This window comes from Nannospalax galili, unplaced genomic scaffold (assembly GCF_000622305.1).
Source record: "Nannospalax galili isolate Female #2095 unplaced genomic scaffold, S.galili_v1.0 scaffold1623, whole genome shotgun sequence".
In the NCBI taxonomy this organism is placed as follows: domain Eukaryota; kingdom Metazoa; phylum Chordata; class Mammalia; order Rodentia; family Spalacidae; genus Nannospalax; species Nannospalax galili.
In genome coordinates, this window is record NW_008349082.1 from 970,673 (window position 1) to 994,019 (window position 23,347).

Sequence of the window (23,347 nt, forward strand, 5' to 3'; positions counted from 1 at the left end):
TAAGGGAGAAAGGGGAAAACTGGGGACATCTTAAGTGGGGAAACCATGGTGGAATGGTTAGTCAATATGAGAGTCAAATAATGCATAGCTAGTTTTTAAAACACGAGAAAGAACCATATTAGTCCAACAACATACTGACAAATTATACATACAACTAGATCAAAGAATGTAATATATATCTAGGCAAGGTGTATCAGACAATGTTTGGTCTTTGCCCAAGATTTATCTACATGGTACATGGTAATTAAAAGTACCAGATTGGTACTTCTTGGATGTTTAATAGCCATACTTTGAGGTCTATACTAATTTTGTCAGAGGAATATAAAGGACAGTTTTTGCTCCTTGCCCTCCTTGGTCGACTAAGTTCCTGGGGACTATGAGCATCTCTCAAAATGTCCTGTAACTGTGGTGCATCACCTGTCCTCTTCATCAAGGAGGCTGTGGAGACCCCATGGAGATACCTTCCTTTGAGTTATTGGTCAGTGTGGCCCAAAAGAGTCCCAGATGGTAACCCAGCATAGAACTGGGAAAATGAGCAGCAGACCCCAATCTTATCTAAAGGAATATTGACAATTGATTGCTGCTAGATGAGGAACAGCTGACCTTCTTAAAACAAAGATCTCTTGATAGGCTGACTAGATTCAGAGAATGGACAAGCACTGGGGAATGGCTGGGGGTGCCGATAACACAGTGGACAGTAACAAGGATGGCAGAGTATATGGGCTCCAGTGGGAGTGAGGAGGCTATGGGAGGGTGTCATTGGGAAGTGGGTATATCATGAATAAGATTGGGATGTTCTGTATGTTATATACACACAAAAAATCAGCAAATAAAAAAACCAGACATATTTGAGGAGGAAGCATAAAAATTTACTTCATGTTAATTAGTAGAGGTGCTAAACATTACCATTCAAATCTACCTGATGACTTTATATCCATACTCAGGTGCCAAGGATCCATGTGTAACTGACTGTGACTAGTAATAATCAGACGCATAGAGATTCGAGTCACATGTGCCAACATCTAAGTGTTAGTAGCATTAAAAACGAGTCTTTCTGTAGGATACAGCATATTTTAAAGTGAAACGAAGATCTTTTTTAAAGGTTAAAAACTCATTCAATTTTGTGTCTTAAGGGTTAATACTGAGTTCAATATTGTGTAACTGTATTAATTCAACTGTGAACCTGAAAATTTACAGCCAATTTTGAAAGAGATGTATCCTTGCTCTGGAAATTGTTATTGAATATGTTAAAGCTGTAATGAAATGCTTCTTCTAATCATGTGGTTATTAAATAAAAAAAATTTATGTGTACGAATGTGTTCCATGAATGTAGGTCCATGTCATGCAATGCCTGTGGAGTTCAGAAGAAGGGGTTGAATCCCCTGGAACTGGAGTTATGGATGGTTGTTAGCCACCGTGTAGGTGCTGGGAATTGAACCCCTGTTCTCTGCAAGAGCAGCTTGTGCTCTTAACTGCTGAGCCATATCTCCAGCTCCTCATTATTAGGCTTTAAATCTGGGGTTGGACCACTGATTGATTTTCTTCCTTAGCAGCTTGCATAATATCCTCTGAAACTATGAGAGTTAGTCTTCAGAGTGGAGGCTTCCATCTAGTTCTAGCTCCATTGCTACAAGTCCTTTGTCCAAAGTCTGACCTGTGTTTAGGAATAGGGTCTTATCTTCAAGTTCTCAGAGATAATCAAGGGCTCTGGCAATATCCTGTGTTATTTTGGGAGTCTCTTGGACTACCCTGACCAACAACTTGAAGGGAACCTTTCTCTTGCCTGGCAAAGTGTTTCTTGCTCTCTGCTATACATATGTGCTCATGTACAGGTATTGTATGTGTATTTTTCAGTAGGATTTTAATACGTTTCCCTCTGTGTTTTTTTTCACACCAGGTAAGCATTAATTTCTCTCTTTTCTCTATCTCCTTGTCTAAACCTCCCTCCTCCCTCTCCAGTTAAAGTACCACCATTTTTTACATTGTCCCCATTGATAATACCTGTTTCCTATTATTCCCTACCCCCCGCTGAGCTCCTTCTTTCTTTTTGCCCCCATGATTCCTTGTATACCCTTCCCTCATCCTTTCCCAGTTAAATATCCCCATTTCCCCCTTGGTAACATTTATCTCCTACTAGCCCTCTCTCAGGCTCTTTCTTTCCCTTTACCTCCACGGCTCCTTTTGTTTTCCTGGCTCCTGCAGTTACATCAGGATATATACTCACATATAAGGATTTGGTGCTAAGATCCACAAGTGAGAGAGAATGTATGTTGCTTGTTTTTCTGAATCTGTGATACTTCACTTGGCATAACAGTTTCTAATTCCATCCATTTACCTGCAAATTTCATGGCTTCTTTATCGCTTGAGTAAAACTCCATTGTGTAAATGTACCACGTTTTCATATCCTTTTGTCAGTTAAGGGCTGTTTATGTTGTTTCCATTTCTTAGCTATTGTTTAAAGAGAGGCACCAATCATGGATGCACAAGTATCTCTGCAGTACAGTGAATCCTTTGGGATATGTCAAGGAGTGGTATAACCAGATCACATGGTAGATTCATTTTTAGTTTTTATTTTTAACTTGAAAAACTTTATTGAGAGTTTCATACATGCATATAAGGTGTTTTGAGCAAATCCATACCCACTCCCTCCCCTCCAACACCTCCCATATCTCCCCATCACTTTTTTTCTGACAACTTCTTTCTTTATGGGGCTTTTTGTTGCTCTAACCTGTAGAGGTAACTATAAAATCTTGCTCTGTAGAGGTAACTATAAAATCTTTTAGGTATTAGATAAGAGCTCCCAAATACTTTCGACATTTTCAGCCTTTGGGACATAGTATGTTGCTAAGAGGCCCAAAGACATTTTGACTTTTAGCCAAGAATCTGGCTACTTTTCTTTGGGGTCTTTTTTTACCCTAACTGCCTAGCCAATTCCTACCTCCTATTCTTATCACACTAACCTTTGAAGAGGTGGCCCAAGTTGCTGATGGGGAATTTGGACGCACACCACTCTGGCTTCTTCCATGCTGAATAGGGATGCAGGATGAGGCAATTGGGGTATCCCTTCAGTGGGTCTATCTAAAAGATTCCCAAATTGCTTAACTCTTGGCTGTAGGGAGAAAAGAAAATCCTTGACTGGTGAATAGGGGATGTGAAGGAGAAGTAAAGGCAAGGGTAGTTAGCATTACAAGTTCTAGACAGGGAACCAGAAAAATGTCAGAACAGGGCAAATTTCAAATGTTCATATCAGAGTCCATTGGGATTTCTTGACGAGAGCTTCCAAAAGCATCCCATTATTGGGTTCCTCCTCATTTTTCTTTTGTCTGCCAAGGCTGGACTCTAGAGTAATGGACTCAGGATTTGTTTTCAGGCACTTAATAGCTGTAGGAGTGGCTAGAATCAGTGTCATTTCCCTCTCAAAGGCTTCTAGATAGGGGGAGAAAACAAATTTAGTCATCATTTTAGAACAATAATGGGTTATCTCCCTTTACTACATGTGGGCAGTACAGTATTGCAGACCAAGATTTGAAATCTTACATTTGAGCATCACTTTCTTCATAGAAACAAAATAATCAATGAGAAATAATTGTCTAAATAACATTTTATATGGACTTACGCCTAATGTCTGGGAAGTGTAATCCCTTGAACTCTTAAAGAAATTTACTGATAACTTTATTCATTCTTTGGTTACACTTTCTTTTAGAGTGTTTAAGACCATACAGTTGGCCCAGATAAACCAATTTATTTTTACTCTTAAGGTTGTTTGAGGATCTGTTCCTCAGGGGTCACATGGGCTTGGGAGGAGCTCCTGGCTCCTTTCTTTTACCAGTTCCATCTATGTGAAGATATGTCAAAGGTCCTGCTTGACCGTTGCTGGCTTTGCTTGGAAGCATGGAGGAAATGTTTCCTCTGTGTTGACTCTCCTCTTTGTAGACTGGACACTGGTTCAAGTCCATCTTGTGAGGCCTCCATGGCCTTCTTGAACAGGAGGACAGGTGACTCACTACAGGTACAGGACATTTTGAGAGATGCTCTATAGTCCCCTAGAACTTAGTCGACCTTGGAGGGCAAGGAGCAAAACCTGTCCTTTAAGTCCCTCTGACCAGATTAGTATAGGCCTCAAAGTATGTCTGTTAAACATCCAATAAGGTTAGTTCCACCAGTCTTGTACTTTTAATTACCACGTGCTATGTAGATAAAGCTTGGGCAAAACCCAAACATTCTCAGTTAAACCTTAATTAGACATATATTTTGTGCCTGCTTATTAAATATTGTCACAATTGGGCTTGTTGATGGTTGTGTTCCTTCATTAAAGGAGGGGCAAGCAGGGTCAGTGGACCCTCATCGGAGAATCCAGCCACTCTTCCCAGTCAATTGTATGTAATTTGGCCCTACTCACACACCCTCTGGATTTGGGGAGGCTAGGAAGAGAAGGCTTGGTCCATGCCAGGTAAAGACTTTCCAGTCTGCATATCCCCAGGTCACTCATACACCCCAGCAACCCCTCAGTCATCTCTGTAAGTAAGCTCAGTAAATTCATTGGTTCCACAGGAAAACTTTTGGTTTGACACTAGAACCCTAAAAGGGAATAAGCATTGCTTAGTATCCCCAGGAAAAGAATTCTTACAACATATGGAAAGTTTGTTTGTTAATGTTATTGTGTTATTAAAAAAGAAAATGAGGATGTAAAAGATGTTAAAAGGATATGGATGGGAATGGAGATATTTTCCAAAATAGACAGAGAAAATGAGAAAGCCTAAGCAAGAGATGAAGGTCTGTGTAGGTTTGCTATGAAATATAAAGGATGAGACAAAAATAATATATACATAATCTTAAGTTTTCTAAGGCAATTTTTAGTTTTTTTAAAAAGATATTTGCCAGATGTGGTGGCGCATGCCTGTAGTCCCAGCACTTTGGAGGCAGAGGCAGGCGGATCTCTGAGTTCAAGGCCAGCCTGGTCTACATAGTGAGTTCCAGGACAGCTGGGGCCACAGGGACACCCTGCTTCAAAAAGACCAAAAAATTTTTTTTATTAAAAAAACATTTGTGTATGAGTCTATTGCTTTCATGTGTAAGTGCACCTGTGTTGTTCAAAGCTTGTGGAAGTCAGAAGAGGGCATCAGATTCTCCTAGAACTGGAGTTACAGACAGTTGTTAGTTGCCATGTGAGTGCTGGGAACTGAACCTGGGTCTTCTGCAAGAGCAGCCTGCACTCTTAACCTGTGAGCCATCTCTCTAACCCCCATGTTTAGTTTTTTAAGAGTTCACACTGCTTTCCATAGTGGTTTTACCAGTTTGCAATTCCACCAGCAGTGATGAGTGTTCCCCTTTCCCCACATCCTAACCAGCATTTGGTGTCATTTGTTCTCTTGATCTTAGCCATTCTGACTGGGGTAAGATGAAATCTTAAAGTGGTTTTGATTTTCATTTCCCTAATTACTAAGGATGTTGAACAGTTTCAAAGGGGTTCTTAGGCATTTTTATTTCTTCTTTTGAAGAGATAAAAATCTCTTCAGATCCGTAACCCATCTTTTAATTGGGTCATTTGTGTTCTTGATTCTTTGTTTTTTGAGTTCTTTGTATATTCTGGATATTAGTCCTCAGATGTGTAGCTGGTGAAGATTTTCTCCCACTTGCGGTTTTCTCCTCACTTCTTGTTTTTTTTCATTCCTGTGTGGAAGCTTTTTAGTTTAATGAGGTCCTACTTGTCAACAGCTGACTTTAATTTTTAAGCAACTGATGTCTGTGTTAGAGTCATTTCTTGCACCTATATCTTGTAGATTACTGCCAATGTTTTCTTCTAACAGTTTCAGGTTTCACATTAAGGTCTTTGATCCATTTGGGGTTGACTTTTGTTCAGGGTAATAGTTAAGGGTCTAATTTCATTCTTCCACAGCTGGATATCCAGTTTTGCCAGCAACATTTGTTATGTTATCTTTCCTTCAGTGTGTGTTCTTGGTACCTTTGTCAAATATCAGGTGGCTGAAATTGCGTGTACTCATGGTTGGGTCTTTTACTATGTTCCATTGATCTATGTGTTTGTTTTTGTGCCAGTACCATGATGTTTTTATGCCTATATATCTGTAATATAATTTGAGATCTGGTATGGTAATCTCCCCAGCATTGCTCTTAGAGTTCAAGAATGCTTTGGCTATTCACGGACTTCTGTGATTCCATATGAATTTTAGGATTTTTGTTCTAATTCTGTGAAGAATGTCATGGGAATTTTGCTTGACACTGAATTGAATCTATAAATTGCTTTTGTAAGATGATAATTTTCACAATATTAATTCTACCAGTCTATGAGAATGGGAGGTCTTTCCATGTCTTTATGTCTTCCCCAATCTCAATGATTTAAACTTTTAATTATAGAGATATTTTATGTCTTTGGCTAAGTTTATTCCTAGGTATTTTATTTTATTATTTTTTTGAGGCTACTGTGAATGGGAGTGCTTCCATGAGCTCTTTCTCTGATTGTTTTGTAATGGTATATAGAAAGGCTGCTGATTTTGTAACCTGCCACTTTGGTGAATGTATTGATCATTTCTAGAAGTCTTCTGGTGTAATTTTTAGGATCTCTTATGTAAAATATCATATCTGAAAATAAGGATACTTTGATCTCTTCTTTTCCAAGCAGTATTCCTTTAATTTCCTTCTCTTAGTGCTTGAAAAGGAGTGAAAATAGTGGACAGCCTTGTCTGGTGCCTTATTTCAATGGGAATGCTTCCAGTTTTTCTACATTTAGAATGATGTTGGCTGTGGGTTTGTTGTATATAATTTAATTATGTTGAGGTATGTTTCCTCTAGTCCAATTCCCCCTAGGGATTTTCACATAAATACATGTTGAATTTTGTCAAAGGATTTTTCTGGATCTTTTGAGATGACCATGTAATTTTTGTCTTTAAATCTATTTATATGATTATTATATTTATTGAACTATCCCTGCATCCCTGGAATAAAATCTTCTTGATCATAGTGGATGGTCTTTTTACTTTATGTTTATTTACAATTTATGATTATATTGTTGAGAATATTTGCATCTTCTTCACTAAGTATATGGACCTATAATTTTCTCTTTTTCTGTTATGTCTTTACCTGGTTTTGGTATTAGAGTAATACTGGCTCATAGGAGGAATTTGGGAATTATCCTTCTGTTTCTGTCTTCTTAAATAATTTAAGTAGCATTGGTTATAGATATTTGAATATCTGATAGAATTTTAGTGAATGTTTCTGGAACTGGGCTTTTTTTAGTTGGGAGGTTTTGTATCACTGTTTTAATTTCCTTATTTGTTATGGGTCTGTTTAAGTGGTTGATCTCTTCTAGATTTAGTTCTGGTGGTTTCCATGAATTTATAAATTCATCCTTTTCTTTTAGATTTTCAAATTTAATAGAGTATAAGTTTTTAAAGTATTCCCTTATAATGTTCTGGATCTTTTTGATTTCTATTGTGATATTTCCCCTTTCTTATCCAATTTTTTGGATTTGGATTTGCTCTTACTTTCTTTTGGTTAAGTGGGCTAAGGGTCTTTCTATCTTGTTTATCTTTTCAAAGAACCAACTCTTAGATTCATTGGTTATTTGTGTTGTTTTCTTTGTTTCCATTTCATTAATTTCTGCTCTGATTTTTGTTATTTTTTTCCTCATCTGCTGGGTTTGGGGTTTCTTTGTGTCTTTCCAGAGTCTTGAGTTGTACTATTAAATCATTTATTTGTGCTTGTTCTTAAAAAAGTTTGTTTTTGGTCTTTTTCAGACAGGGTCTCCATGTAGCCCCAGGCCTGGAACTCATGTAGGCCAGGCTGGCTTTGAACTAACAGAGATCTGCCTGCCTCTTCCTTCCTAGTGCTGGGATTAAAGTCATGCGCCACCATGCTTGGTCCAGATGCAGCCTCAAACACCTGGTACAGCCATTTCTTTCCCTCAGAATTATATTTTCGCATGTTTTCTGTCCTGTTCATTTACATTTATGTTGCACCTTTAAGCCTTTGTGCCCAGTGTCCTGAAGTCAGTGAAAAACTGCATTTTTGTCTTTTTTCCTGTGAGATTACTTAGACAGTTCCAGGACCTTGAGGGTTGATCAGACCTTCCTTTCTGAGGGCAGCAGAGGTGGGGGTGGCGTAGGTCAGGATTGTGGGCTTAAAACCCAAGTTTCTAAACTGAACCAAAAGCCAATTGGGTTCTCATCAATCCTGATGTGCATTTCACTGAACTGGTTCCTGTGCCTTCTGGGTCCATTATACTGCCAAAGTACATGTCCAAGGCATGCCAGGAGGGTGAGTCCCTTCAGATCTACTAGTCTGTTGGTGGGTTACCATCCCTGAAGCACTGGGGGGCTGGCACTCTAGAGACAGTGACAATGGAACTGTAATCCAACATCTTTGCTTCCCTGTCTGGGAACCAGAAATGTGGTAAGTATTCTCAAAAACAGCAGCAGCAACAACAAAACAAGACCTCAGATATCAGAAGCACTTTGAGAGATAAGTTCTCTAAAGCAGGGGCTCAGTCTTTTATAGCCATGTACATTTGGTTTCTTTATCTCCCATGTATGGTCACATACATTTCTGATTGGATGTTTTAAATCACAGGGTTGTAACAGACAGAACTATGTATGTGCACTCAGAGCAGGCTACATTTCTTTTTCTTTGTTCTTGGATGAAAACATACACACTTAAATTTCATTTATTAGAGAGAAGCGTCAAAAGCTCTGGGCAGAAGCCACATGGCCGCTTATAAGACATTTACATAGCAGCCACCTCTCCAGAGTGTGTATATCTTAGGCTTCTCTTGAACATGCTCTGTTGTATGAAGCCAGGTGGAAAATGGTTCTATTCTTTTTTTGGTCGACTGCTTAATTTGAACGAATTATTGGTGAAGAAAGAAATATTAATCTAAAGAGTAGAAATTTGAGCTATGTGATAGGTCACTGGACTTTCCAGTAGGAGAAAGTGCTAGGTTTTAGGAAGGCAACAAGGCAGTAGTGTACAGGGAAGGCCCCAGAGCACAGAGTAAGGCAGGAAATCAAGCAGTGATACACTCAGGTTTCGGTCTAGAGAATGGGACACAGCCAAGAGGTTAGATAAAATCAGAGGCGTCCACAACCCAAAGTGACAGGTATTAAAGATTAGATAACCTTACAGCCCCTAGTGACAGGCATTAACGATTAGATAACCTTCCACCCCCTAGCTGCAGCTTAGCTTTCTATGAACAAACCCTTTGACCAGGACTAAACTTAAATCAATCAAGACTGCTCTTTTTGCATAACTCTTTTGCATGGCCCCTATTTGCCTGGCAGAAATTTTGTAATTGAAAATTAGGTGGACTGGCTCTCACTGCTTAGAACTGTATGCTAGTCTATCTGTGTTCTCATCCTTCAAATGTCACAAATTACATGCTAAGAGTCTGCATACAAAGATAGTTACTCTAACTGTCAAAGGGCTTCAAAGATGGAGGTCATTTGTTATTTTCTTGAATCGTCCTATCATGTATTCAATAAGGCACTCTTCCTATTGTGGTCTAAAGAATGAAGCACTTCACCCACAATTCCATTCCTGACTGTATTGTCATCAGCCACCCAGTCCATCACATACCTTTCCCCTTGTTGACACTGAAGGTCAACATTGTGTCAGTGCTGGGACTCTCCTTCTTGTTTTCCTCTAGTGAGGGGTGAGAGACTAGGAACATATAGCTTTGCAGCCACCATAACATGTCCCATCACTTCTTTTTTACTATGGAAAACTGTTTATGTGGCTGTTGTTGATGGGGAGGTTGAACTTGGTTATCTGGGTTGTTGGACATTGAAGTTCATGGAGGAGTATGGCACTTTATCCATCTGAAAAGTATGATCAGCAATCAGTGAAATCATTAACTCTCTCTCTCTCCTCTCTCTCCTCTCTCTCTCCTCTCTCTCTCTCTCTCTCTCTCTCTCTCTCTCTCTCTCTCTCTCTCTCCAGGCTTACATAGAAGCTAGAGGATAACTTGTGGGAGTCAGTTCTCTCCTTATACATGTGTTTCCAAGAGACTGATTTCAGGTTGTCAGATTTGGTGGCATGCACCCTTACCTGCGGAACCAGCTCACCTGCCCTAGTTTTTCGTTTGAGATGGGGTCTCATGTACAAGGCTGTCCCCATGCTCCCTAGGCACCAGAGTGCTGGGATTACAGATGCACATTGTCATTTATGCTTTGTGTAGTGCTGGAGATTGGACCCAGGGTTTCATACAGGCTAGGCAAGCATTCTCCCAACTGAACCACATCTCCATCTCTCTTTAATTCTTTTAAATCTGCTATTACATGGATTTTTGTCAAAAGAATAGGATTTGATGCATATCACTGGTACTGAGTGGAGACATGATTTTGTTAGTTGCTAAGATTGTAAGATTGAATGAAGATATACTATGGTCTCTTCCTTTAAGAATCAATCCAGATGGGCCAGTCAATCTCATGAACAGGAAAATACCCTTCTAGAAATCTGTTCCAGTGACTTTAGAAACTAGCATAATACCTAAACATGTAACCCATCTGCAATGGTCCCTTTGGTCATTATCCACTTTTACTCTTGAGACTGCCTGAGGTTGTCCAGTAAAAAACTCTGCCTGACTCTGGCTTCTACCTTATGCTCTGTGATGTGTCTGAATTCATATGATCCGACCACAGGGCTGGGGAGTAGGGAAGAGTGAGAGCCCAGACACCAGCATCTCTGATTCATTAGAATAGAATTTTTCCTTTGAAAGTCAGAGCAGGTTCAGACTGAAGGTAGACAAGGGAATATGATGTGGTGCCTTTTTTGGGTATTGTACTGGGTGCTGTTTATGCAAACTCATTTAACCCCTTTAACCTCATTTTGAAGTAAGTAGAACATAATCTTACAGGTGACAAGAGTCCTGTCCATTTCCAAAGAGTTCCATTTCCTTGTCAGGAATCAACTAGGATCGCAACACATAATGGAAATAATTCCAAATACATGTTATTGGATGAGGCAGACTCATGGGAGTCCAATCTGCTGTTGCATTGAGGAACTAAGACCCAAGCTTGATGTCACTGTTGTGGCTCTAAGACTAATTTTATCTCTCCAGGGACTTTTCCATTTGAAAACAGCCAGTTAGGGTGGCAGTACTTACCTTGTTAGGAGAGGTGTCATAGGATTCCTGATCTGGGGGAGAAAGAAGAGTTATGAATGCAAGCAAATTCAAAGCTGACTAAGGCTTTGTGATTTGTGGGTGAAGGAGGTAGCAGGAGGTGGTGAGTATGTTGCTGCTGGGGGCATGGCCCCTGATCAGTTAAGGAATTTGGTTCCCTGAGTCTGTGGTCCAGACCCAGCACATTAGTACCAGAGGAGGAGTAAGAGCAGAGCCCCTGGAATATTCAATTCAGGAATTTTCCCAGTTCTCAAGGCCTTGGTTTTCTTTCTCTGAGGCATGTGTAAGTGACTGGCTTCTATGGCATTGAGAAGCACAGTGCTCCATGGCACACAGATCACACTCAAGACAAGGAGTGTTTTATGAAGGAGAATGAACTCCTCAACCTTAAAACAGGCAGCTAGGAAGCAATAAGGTTGAGGAAATGGCTCCTGGACATGTGGTTCACTCAGGCCTGTGTAGGTTAGGTGGAATGAGCCTAGTGCTGTGTCTAGGAGCGATGTAAGGACCTATAGCAACTGAGGGCAGGGAAGTGAAGATCTGATTTGTTGAGGTCAGAGAGGACGGAGAGGTTTGTGAGCTCAAGGGCCCCATTCAGGATCCTATGGAAGGATAAGGCGTCTACTTTTCCTTGAATAAGTGGCTTTACTTGCTGTGAGCAGTACTGGTTTGTCCTCAGTGAGAATTCTCTTATTTCTTGCCTTAAATAAACATCAGACACTGTCACTGCTGCCTTGTTCCCTGACTTGGGAAGGACATTTTGTGCAGCTATTTCCTGGGATCCCCTCAGTGTGTTGATATCTGTTCACATCGTGATTGAACTTCCCAGTTGGCACCTCCTTTTCCCAGCTAAGCACTATCACATCTGCTGTGGCTCCTTTCCTGTCTTTTTTTCCTACCTGGTCCTATGGATTGTATCTTGGGTGAGTGCTGCTTCCTGTCTTGTAAACCTACTTTTTTAGAGTGCTTTCTACCTATTTCTATCTTAAAAAAATTTTATTTGTCTATAATGTAATTTCTGTATGTAGGTGTGTACATTCGTGTCATGCAGTGCCTGCAGTGGTCAGAAGAGGGGGCACTGAGCCATGTCTCTGGTCCCCATCTGTTTCTATCTTAACACTGCTCCTATTTTGTTTAACACAGAGCCTGAAGTCCTTGACGCTTTGCCCCCTCTAGATTCTCTCTGCTCTGTCCCTCCCTCCCTCCTGCTATTATGGTCCACAGAAGACATGACTTACTTTTGGTGGTTCCTCCTTTGGATTGTTCACCTATTTTTCTTGAGTGTTGACTTCCTGGCTGGAAGACATCGGAATACAATGGGATCTGTTGATCTGGACTAGATGGGGATGGGCGTAACCATGGCCTACAGAAAGTGGGCTCCTGTGAGCATGAAGTCAGGGATTTGAAGGTCCCAAGGAATTAGTAACGAGATGCAGGCATACAGGAAACTGAAGGAGAAGATCTAGTTCAGAGACAGAGGTGAAGAAATCCTTTTCCTTTCCCAAGTCTGTAATAAATGTCATCATACCTGTCAGCCTTCTTCTTGAAGATTAATATGTACACTAGTCCTCCTAGCACAGCCAGTGCAGCGAGTGCTTGAACAGCTACGGCAGTAATAACCCCAGCTCGCATGCGAAGTTTTGCTTGTTCATCTATCATGGAAAGAAAAGAGAGGATGGAATCAAAGTAAAATCATTTAGCTGGGCAGTGTTGTGGGAAAGTACTTTCAGGGTTATATATTCTCTTATTTTTGTGTGTATGTGGGGGAATGTGTTTTCTTTGAGGGTGTTGATTAAGAGATGTGAGGCATTCTCTACACTTTGGTCAGTGGTGGTGTGTGTTCATGGTCCTCTGTTGCATGCAGAAGCTTAGCTGGTCTGAGCTGAAAGATGTATTAGTATTTTCTTTACCCTCTGTTCGCTATGTTCCATGAGCCTTAGGTATAGAGGTTCCATTGTAGATGTGTCACTTAGGGTTGGGTATCTCATAGATACTTGTTCTCTGAGTGTTATCAGTTGTGGAACTTTGTAATTGTCTCCATCTCTTGCAAAAAGAAGCTTCTTTGATGAGTGGTGTATGGTATACTTGTTTGTAAATATAAAGATCTGCATTTAGCATACAGTAAGAAATTACATTTGTCTAGGGATGTGACAGAGGTCCCTGGACAGGACTCTTATATTAAACCTCACCCACCCATGACTCAGGGACCATTGTGGAAGATGGGGGCAAAAAGATTGTAAGAGCCAGAGTTAGTTCATGAACATAGGAAACAGCGCCTTCCCAGCCTCTGGGAACTTGCTCATATGAACTTATAGCAATGGTGACAGCATGTGTAAGTCCCCTTCTTACTTGATCAGAGAAAAACCAGTATAGAACTCTGGAAACGGGCAGGAGGCCCCAACCTTAGCTGAGGAGTTATTGAGAACTGATCACTCGTGGGTGATGGTGAGTTAATCTTCTTTAAGGACATGATGCTAGACAGACTGAAAAGGCTTCAATGAATGAACTCACACTGAGAGACATCTGAGTATACAAACTTGACTGGATAGTCCTTAACATATATGACAAAATGCATGAATTCTGGTGGAGGTTCTATATCATGGTACAGGTAGGGGCGGGTTTCTAAATATGATTAAAATGTATTTTCTGGAGTTAAATGACATAAATCAAATGGATCTAACAGACATTTGCAGAACATTTCACCCAAATACTGAAGAATGCACTTTCTTCTAAGTTACCCCTGAAATTTTCTCCAAAACTGACTACATAATAGGACACAAAGCAAGTCCAACATGTATAATAAAACTGAAATAACATCTTACATTGTATCTGACCACAAAGGAATAAAGCTGAATATCAACAGCAATAGAAACTTCAGAATATACACAAACTCATGGAAACAAAACCACATACCACTGAATGAAAATTGGGTCAAAGGAGAAATGAAGAAAATTAACTAATGGAAATGAAAAAACAAGATACCAAAACATATGGGACAAAGTGAAGCAGTTCTTTGGGGAAGATTTATAGCACTAAGTGCCTACATTAAAAACTGGAGAGATCACATATTAAGAACTGAATGAGGCACTGAAGGCCTTGGAAAAAAAGAGAACAAACAATGCCGAGAACATCAAGACAGAAAGAGACAATAGAAATCAGGGCTGGATTAGTGAAATACAAACGATGAAATGTAGACTTATTTCTTTAAAAAGATTAACAAGATTGACAAATCTTTAACCAAATGAATAAAATCAGAGAGGCAAAGGGAATCATTAAATAGACATGAGGAATTCAGAATATCATAAGTATGCACTTTAAAAATCTGTATTCTCCAAAACTGGAAAGTCTAAAATATGGTTGAATTTCTACATATATAAGACCTATTAGATTTAAGGCAGGATGAAGTAAATAGTCAGATGCATATCAACCAATGGGATAGAAGCAGTAATTAAAGATTCCCCCAACTAAAAAAGCCCAGATGGATTCAGTAGAATTTTACCAAACCTTCAAAAAACACCAATTCTCCTAAAATTATCCTTTAAAATATAAGAAGAACATCACTTCTGAAATGCTCTTATGAAACTACTATTACCCTGATATAAAAAGTAGATAATGATTCTACAAATAGGGGAAAATTATACGTCAATCTATCTGATGAACATAGAAACAAAAAGTATCCATAAAATTCTTGCAAACCAAATTCAGGATATAAGGAAGATTATCCACCATGATCAAGTGAGAGTCATACCAGAGATAACATGATGGTTCAAAACAAATCAGTAAACATAATCCACCACAAAAAAGATTCAGGGATAAAACCACATGATTAGCTTATTAGATGTAGAAAAGGCCTTTGTAAAAAATCCAGCATCCCTGCATCTAGGGCTACAGGGGACATATGTCCAGCATAACAAAAGTAATACATAAGGAGCCTTCAGCCAACATTATGCTTAATGTAGAAAACCTCAAGTTTAGACAGTAAAATCAGGAATAAGACTAGGATGTCCACTCCTTCCACTTATCAATATAGTGCTTGAATTTTTCTCTAGAGCAATAGAATAAATGGATTAATTAAAGGGGACACAAATAGGAGAGGAAGAGGTCAAAGGATCCTTATTTGCAAATGATATGATTCTATACATAAAAGACCTTGAAGGCTCCCCCAGAAAGCTCTATACCTGTCAAACAAGTTCTGAATGTATCAGGATACAAAATTAACAGACAAAACTCCACTAAACTTACTATATACCAATGACAAACCGAAAAGAAATTATGGAGCAAATCCCATTACCTATAGCCTCAGAAAAATAAAAGAAATAAATCTATTCAAGAAAGTGAAGTGAAAGATTTGTATAACAAAACATTAAGATGTTGAAGAAAGAAACTGAAGAAGATGCCAGAAGATGTAAAGACTCCAGATGCTCAGGGATAAGGCTTAATATTGTGAAAAATCTCCACCTATCAAAAGCAAATCCTAAGATTCAACATAATCCCCTCAGAATTCCAATGCAATTCCCCACAGAAAAAAATCTCTTAAATTTAATACGGATACACAAAACAATCTCAGGATAGCCAAAACGATCCTGAACAATAAAAGAAACACTGAAGGCATCACCATCCCAGATTGTTTCTGGTATTTTGAGACAGCCTCATTGGGCAGCCCTGGTCGACCTGGAATTTGCTATATAGATCAAGCTGGCCTCAAATTCAGAGATTTTCCTGCTTCTACCTCTGGAATTCTGGGATTAAGGCATGTGTCACCACACATGGCCACCATCCCCCTTTTTAAGATTATGCTACAGAGATACAGTAATAAAAACATCATGTTCCCAGCATAAATATAGACACATTGATCAATGGAATAGAATTGAGGACCCAGATATAGGCCTACACACCTACATCTACTTGATTTTATACATAGAAATCCATATTACACACTAGAGAAAAGGCAGCATCTTTGACAAATGGTGCTCATCAGATTGGTTAGGTACATGTGCAAGAATGAAACTAGATTCGTTCCCCTTACTTTTTGGATCAAGAACTTCAGTCTAAGACCCAATAGCTTGACTATGAGAGAGGAGAGGCTAGAGAATATACTGGAGCTTACAGGCACAGTAAAGGCGTATCCTGATAGTGCAAGTATCAACAACCACAGTTGATAAATTGGGCCGTAAGAAACTACAAAAGCTCCATACAGCAAAGGGCGCCAGCATTCAGGTTAAGGGGCAGTGTACAGAATGAGAAAAATATATAAAAGCTATATATCTGATGGAGGGTTAGTATCTCTCAATATAAAAAGAACTAAAAAAAACCCGAAAATTAAGAAAACAAACAACTTTGGGGTTGACTTACAGAATGGGAAAAATATTTACAATCTGCATTTCCCTGATGATTATAGATGTTGAATGTTTAAAAAAATATTTCTCAGGCATTTGTCTTTCTCCTTTAGAGAACTCCATGTTCAGCTCCTTGCCCCCCATATAATTGTTTTTTTCTGATGTTTAATTTTTTGAGTTTTTTGTATAGTCTAGATACTAGCCCTTTGTCAGAGTTATAGCTGATAAAGATTTCCTCCCATTATGTAGGTTGCCTCTCCACTCAAATGCTGATGTCTTCTTATTATAGAAGTTTTTTAGTTTCATGTGCTCCCATTTGTCAATTTTTGGACCTAATGCTTGTGCTATAGGAGTCCTGTTCAGAAAGTCCAGAAAGGACTTTCTAAATCAAACTCCATTCTCTTGGGAATTAAGGTCAACGACTGACAAATGGGATCCTATTAAACTAAAAAGCTTCTGTACAGTAAAGAAAAATCAACTGAATGAAGATGAAGCCCATAGAGTGGAACAAAATTTACTAGCTATATATGTGATAGAGTATCAATTTCCAGAATATACAAAAAAACTGAAAAAAAAACAACCCAAAACTAAAGACTCAAGAAAACAAATGATACAATTAATAAATGCTCCATGAATATGAATGGAATGTTCTCAAAAGAAGAAACAATGGCTAAGAAACACCTTAAGAAGTTCACATCTTATGGCCTCCCCCTGGTGTAGAGGCTGAGACCTCAGCACACTGCCTGAAAGTGCCTACATCTGGCCTCCGTGTTGTGGTGAGCTTCCCCAAATCACCCCAAATCACGTCATGCTTAACCCCCTAATTGGCATTAAGTGTGGGCCCTCTCACTTCACTAGGCCTAGACCTCTCTGCCCTCTCAGGGTTGGGGCTGAGAACTTAGCAGCTGGCCTGAGAGTACCTGATCTTGCCTCCACCTGGTGTAGGGCCTGAGAACTCAGCACACTGCCTGAGAGTGCTTGGATCTGGCCTTGCTTGGTAGTAAGCTTCCCCAAATCAAGCCATACCCAACCCCCTAACTGGGGTTGTGTGAGGCCTTTCCCATGTCCCCAGGGCTAGACCTCTCTGCCTTATAGTAGGGGCTGAGACCTTAGCAGACTGCCTGAGACTGACAAAATCAGGCCTCCCTTTAGCGAACTTCCTAAATCGTGCTGTGAGTACTCATTAGTAGGGGTCCAAACTTTAGAAGGAAGTCTGAGTGTACCTGACTGGAGCCTGACTTGGGCCTCTGTGGGAGCTCCTGAGTAGCTGATCTGAAGTCATCAGTTCCCTCCAAAATAAAATCTGAGAGAACCTGAAACCTAGACCAACCAGCTTTACATATCCAATAAGAAAACAACCAAGGCACAGCAATAATACAAACAGAAGCAGACTTCAACTAAAAAAGGAACTTGAATTTCTTGAATTTTATACAAGAATCACAAACAACAAAAGAAATCCACATGCCAAAATCACAATGGTAAAACAATAATGTGGAAAACGAAAACAGCAGGTTCCCACCAAACTCCACCAGTCCTGTAGTAGAGCTTTACAAGGAGAACCCCCTACAGATAATCCAGGACACAGAGTTTAAAACAACAGTCATAAACATGATCAAGGAATTCAACAACTTTTAAAGAACACACAAACAAATCAAAGAAGTAAAAGAAGATAGGGATAAACTTCTGACTGAATTCATAAAAGCGATAGAAACATTGAAGAAAACTCAGGCTGAAATGAAGAAGGAAGTGAAAAACTCAATAAACCAATTTGAAACAATAGGAGAAAGCCTCACCACTAGAATGAATGAAATGGAAAACAGAATATCAACACTGGAGGATAAAGCTGAAGAATTGGACTGCTCGAACAAAGATTATGAAAAATTGAAAAAACCCCCAAAGGAATGGAATATGCAGGAAATGTGGGACACCATGAAAAGACCAGATCTCTATATCATAGACATAGAGGAAGGAGAAGAATTTCAGGTTAACGGTATTAACTAGACTTAAACAGGATTGTAGAAGAGAATTTCCCAAAATTAAGGAAAGACATCCCCATACAAATACAAGCACACAGAACACCACCAAATAGATGGGACCAGAAAAGAAACTCCCCATAGCATATAGTGAAAATGCTAAATGTACAGAGCAAAGAGAGAATACTGAAAGCTGCAAAAGGAAAACAACAACCCACATAGAAAGGAAAATCCATCAGAATTTAGAGCTGGCTTATTAAGGCAAACTGTGAAAGCCAGAAGAGCCTGGACCAAGTTATTTCCAGTTTTAAATGATCATAGATGCCAATGCAGAATACCTTTCTCAGCAAAAATGTTTATTATAGTTGAAGGGGAAAGAAAAATCTTTGAGCACACGAATAGGCTGAAAGAATACATGTCCACAAAACCAGACCTTCAAAGAATACTTGAAGCAACATAAAGAAAGGAACAACTATATCCCAGGGTCAGAAGAAAGAAAGTAAATGAGGTTATACTTGTGGAAACACAAGATTAGAGAAAGAATGCAAACATTAATCAAAATGATGGCAACCAATACACATCTTTCAATAACTTTAAATATGAATGGACTGAACTCCCCAGTCAAAAGACACAGGCTAGTTGAATGGATTAAGACACAAAGTTCATCTTTTTGTTGTCTGCAAGAAACCCATCTCACCTTCAAGGACAGCCAATACCTAAAGTTGAAAGTTTGGAAAAGAATATTTCAAACACATGGCACTAAGAAACAAGCAGGGGTTAAAATTCTGTCTCACATAATAGACTTCAAACTAAAGCTAATGAGAAGAAATAAAGAGGGTCACTTCATTCTCATCAAAGGAACAATTAACCAAGAAGATATTACAATCATGAGCATATATGTACCAAACTCTCGTGTACCAAAATTCAAAAGAAAAATACAGGATGTTGAGACACAGATTAACCCCAACTCAGTAAAAGTAGGAGACTTTCATATCCCACTGTTTCCATTAGACAGGTCAAACTGACAGAATAAACAGAGAGATGTCTGAATTAAATGATACTATACATCAAATGGGCCTAACAGACACCTTCCCAATATCCCACCCAAGCATCAAAGAATACATTTTCTATTCAGTACCCCATGGAACTTTCTCAAAAATTGACCACAAAACAAACTTCAAAAAATACAAAAAATTGAAATAATTCCATGCATTCTATCAGACCACAGTACAATAAAGCTTAAAATCACTGGAAAGTGGACACTGGAAAGATGCCCTAGTAAGTACACAAACTCATGGAGATTAAACAACACACTCCTGAATGATGAGTGGGTCAAAGGAAACATAAGGAAAGAAATAACAACATTACTGGAATTAAACAAAACTTCTGTGACAGGACTAAAGCACTCCTAAGAGGGAAGTTTATAGCTCTAAGAGCCTTCATTAAAAAATCAGAAAAAGCACAAACAAATGACTTAATATTGCAGTTCAAGACTCTATAAAGGCAAGAGCAAATGAAACCCAAACCCAGCAGAAAAAAAGAAATAACAAAAATCAGAGCAGAAATTAATGAAATAAAGAAAAGAATACAAAGAATCAATGAATTTAGAGCTGGTTCTTTGAAAAACTAAATAAGATAGACAGACTCTTAGCCCAGTTGACCAAAAGAAAGAAAGAGCAAATCCAAATTAACAAAATCAGAGATGAAATGGGGAACATCACAATGGAGACCAAAAAGATCCAGAACATTATAAGGGAATACTTTAGAAACCTATACTAAATTTGAAAACCTAAAAGAAATGAATGGATATCTAAAATCATGGGAACCACCAAAGCTAAACCAAGAAGAGATCAACAGTTTAAACAGACCCAGCCTGGTCTACATAGTGAGTTCCAGGATAGCTTGGGGCTACAGGGAGACCCTGTCTCAAAAAGACCAAAAAAAAAAAAGTACTCAAAGAGATAAAAATTACAAAATGTTCACTTAGATGTTATATTTTCAGCATTATTTTCAATGTTATTTATGTAGCTTTTGTTATAATGTACATTTTTTTTGGTCTTTTTGAGACAGGGTCTCTCTGTAGCCCCAGCTGTCCTGGAACTCATTATGTAGACCAGGGTGGCTTTGAACTCACAGAGATCCGCCTGCCTCTGCCTCCCGAGTGCTGGGATTAAAGGCATGAGCCACCACGCCCAGCTATAATGTACATTTTTTCATTTCTATAAAACAAAACAATATATTAATAAAAAAGTGTTCAACATTATTAGTAATTAGGGAAATGCAAACTAAAACCACCTTAAGATTTCATCTTACTCAAGTCAGGTTGGCTAGGATCAAGAGAACAAATGATACCAAATGCTGGCGAGGATGTAGAGAAGGGGAACGCTCATTCACTGCTGGTGGGATTGCAAACTTGCGCAACCCGTATGGAAAGCAGTGTGGAGAACTTTTAAAAAACTAAAAATGAACCTACCATATGACCTGGTTATACCACTCCTTGACATTTACCTAAAGGACGCATCCTATTGCAGAGACACTTGTTCAACCACATTTGTTGCTGCTCTTTTCACAATAGCTAAAAGATGGAAGCAACCTAAGTGGTCCTTAACTGATGTGTGGTTAATGAAAATGTGGTACATTTACACAATGGAGTTCTACTCAGAAGTAAAGAAGGATGAAACAATGAAATTTGCAGGTAAATGGATCTAGAAACTGTTATACTAAGTGAAGTAACAGAGACTCAGGAAAACAATAGATGTATGCTGTCCCTCATTTGTGGATCCTAGCACCAAATCCTTGTAAGTGAGTTCATATCCGGATGAAACTGCAGGAACATGGAAAGTGCAAGGAAACCAGGGAGTTAAAGGGAAAGAAGGAACCCCAGAGAGAAGAATAGTAGGAGACAGGGGTTACTAAGTGTGAATTGTGTAAAAAGGGTATAGTTAAAGGGGAGGAGGAGAAGGAGGGTTATACAACGAACTATGGGAATAAAGGGGAGGAAGGAGCTCGAAAGAGGTGGGACCATAGGATGCAAAAATTATCAAGGGAGAAATGGGGGAAATGGAGACACTTTAAATGGGAAGGGCAGGGAGGGAGGATAAGACAGGGAGAGAAAAAGGAGACATAAATAGTGCCTAGCTAGTATAAAAATCCAGAGGGAATCATATTAGTCCAAAAACCTATTGGAAAATTACACATACAATATTCTTACATGAGTCTGTGAGTATAGCTGAAGACTACATAACAAGAAACACTGCCAGACAGGAGAAAGCTTCCTTTGAACTGTTGGCCAGGGTAGTCCAAGAGATTCCCCAAATTACATAGGCCATTGCCACAATCCTTGATTGCCTCCCAGAACTTGATGGTAAGACCCTACTGCTGAAGACAGGACATAGTTTGAACTCAGGATTTGGAGCAATGGAGCTGGAACTGACCTGGAAGCCTAGCTCTCATAGCTTTGGAGAGCAGTACACAAGCTGGTAAGGAAGAACATCAATCAGTAGTCCAACCCCAGCTTCAAGTCTAAAACCCACACCAATGACCAGCACAGCAAATGACATTGGTGCAGTAGTAGCACTTTTATCTTGGGGGTAATCAACAGCTACCTAATTGGACTTAAAGCCCACTCAATGGGAGTCAACTCATGTCTGGTAGTGTAAACCTAGCCAAATACACATAGCTGGAGAGGTCATGCATCTTAGAGAAAGCCCTAAGGCTCTCATATCTCTAGCCTAATGTAATTTCTTACTATGTGCAAAATATGTACCCTTAAATTTTCAGACAAGTGTCCCAGTCATCACCCATCAAAGTAGCTTCTTTTTCAAGAGACAGAGATAATTACAGAGTTACACCACTGGTCATACACAGATATTGTCTGTAAATTACTCAAGCCTAAGTGGCACATCTAATATGCAACCTCCACACCTAAGACTCATGGAACATAGAACAAGGGATGAAGAGAACCCTATTTCATTTTTCAATTCTCATCAATGAAGCTCCCTCATGAACAGAGGGCCAGGAACACAAAAGGCCACAAATGGCTAAAAAGCAGAGAGTAAGATTTGGCAGAGTGTGGGTCCTTGTACAGGACTCCTATATTGAGGTCCACCCACCCAGGGCTCAGGGACCATTGTAGAAGAGGGTGTGGAAAGACTGTAAGAGCCAGGGAGGAGGTGCACAACCATACAGAAATAGTCTGACTGGTGCCTGTGACCCTTCTCATACAAACCTACAGCAATGGTGTCAGCATTCACAAGACCCATGCAAACTTAGGCAGACAAAAACGGAACAGAACTATGAAATGAACAGCAAGTCCCAATCTTAGTTTAAGAATTATTGGCAGCTGATTACCATTGGGTGAGGAAGAGCTGATCTTCTTGAAGGGAGAGGCTGACTAAACCTTGGTGGATGAACTTGCACTGAAGGACATCTCAGGACACTAACTTTATGTAATAGGCCTTAATACAAACGACTGAATATGAACTCCAATGGGGAGGGGTGGTTTGGAGGGTGCCAAAGGGGATGGGGGAAGGGAATATAAAGATGATTTTATGTATGAAATACACAAAAATTCAATAAAAAGTAGAGCTCACATCTACAGTAATTAGGGAAATACATATTAAAACTTAACCCAGTCATGTGGCTGGAGAGATGGCTCAGCAGTTAAGAACACTGTTCTTGCAGAAGACCCGGGTTTGAATCCCAGCACCCACATGGCAGCTAACAACTGTCCATAACTCCAGTCCCAGGGGATCTGACAGCCTCTTCTGACCTCTGTGGGCATTGCATGACATGGGTGCACTTACCTACATGCAGGCAATACATACATGCACATAAAATAAAAATAATAAATGAAATATTAAAAAAGAAAAAGTTGAAATCAGAGTCTTGAATGTTTGCATATCATG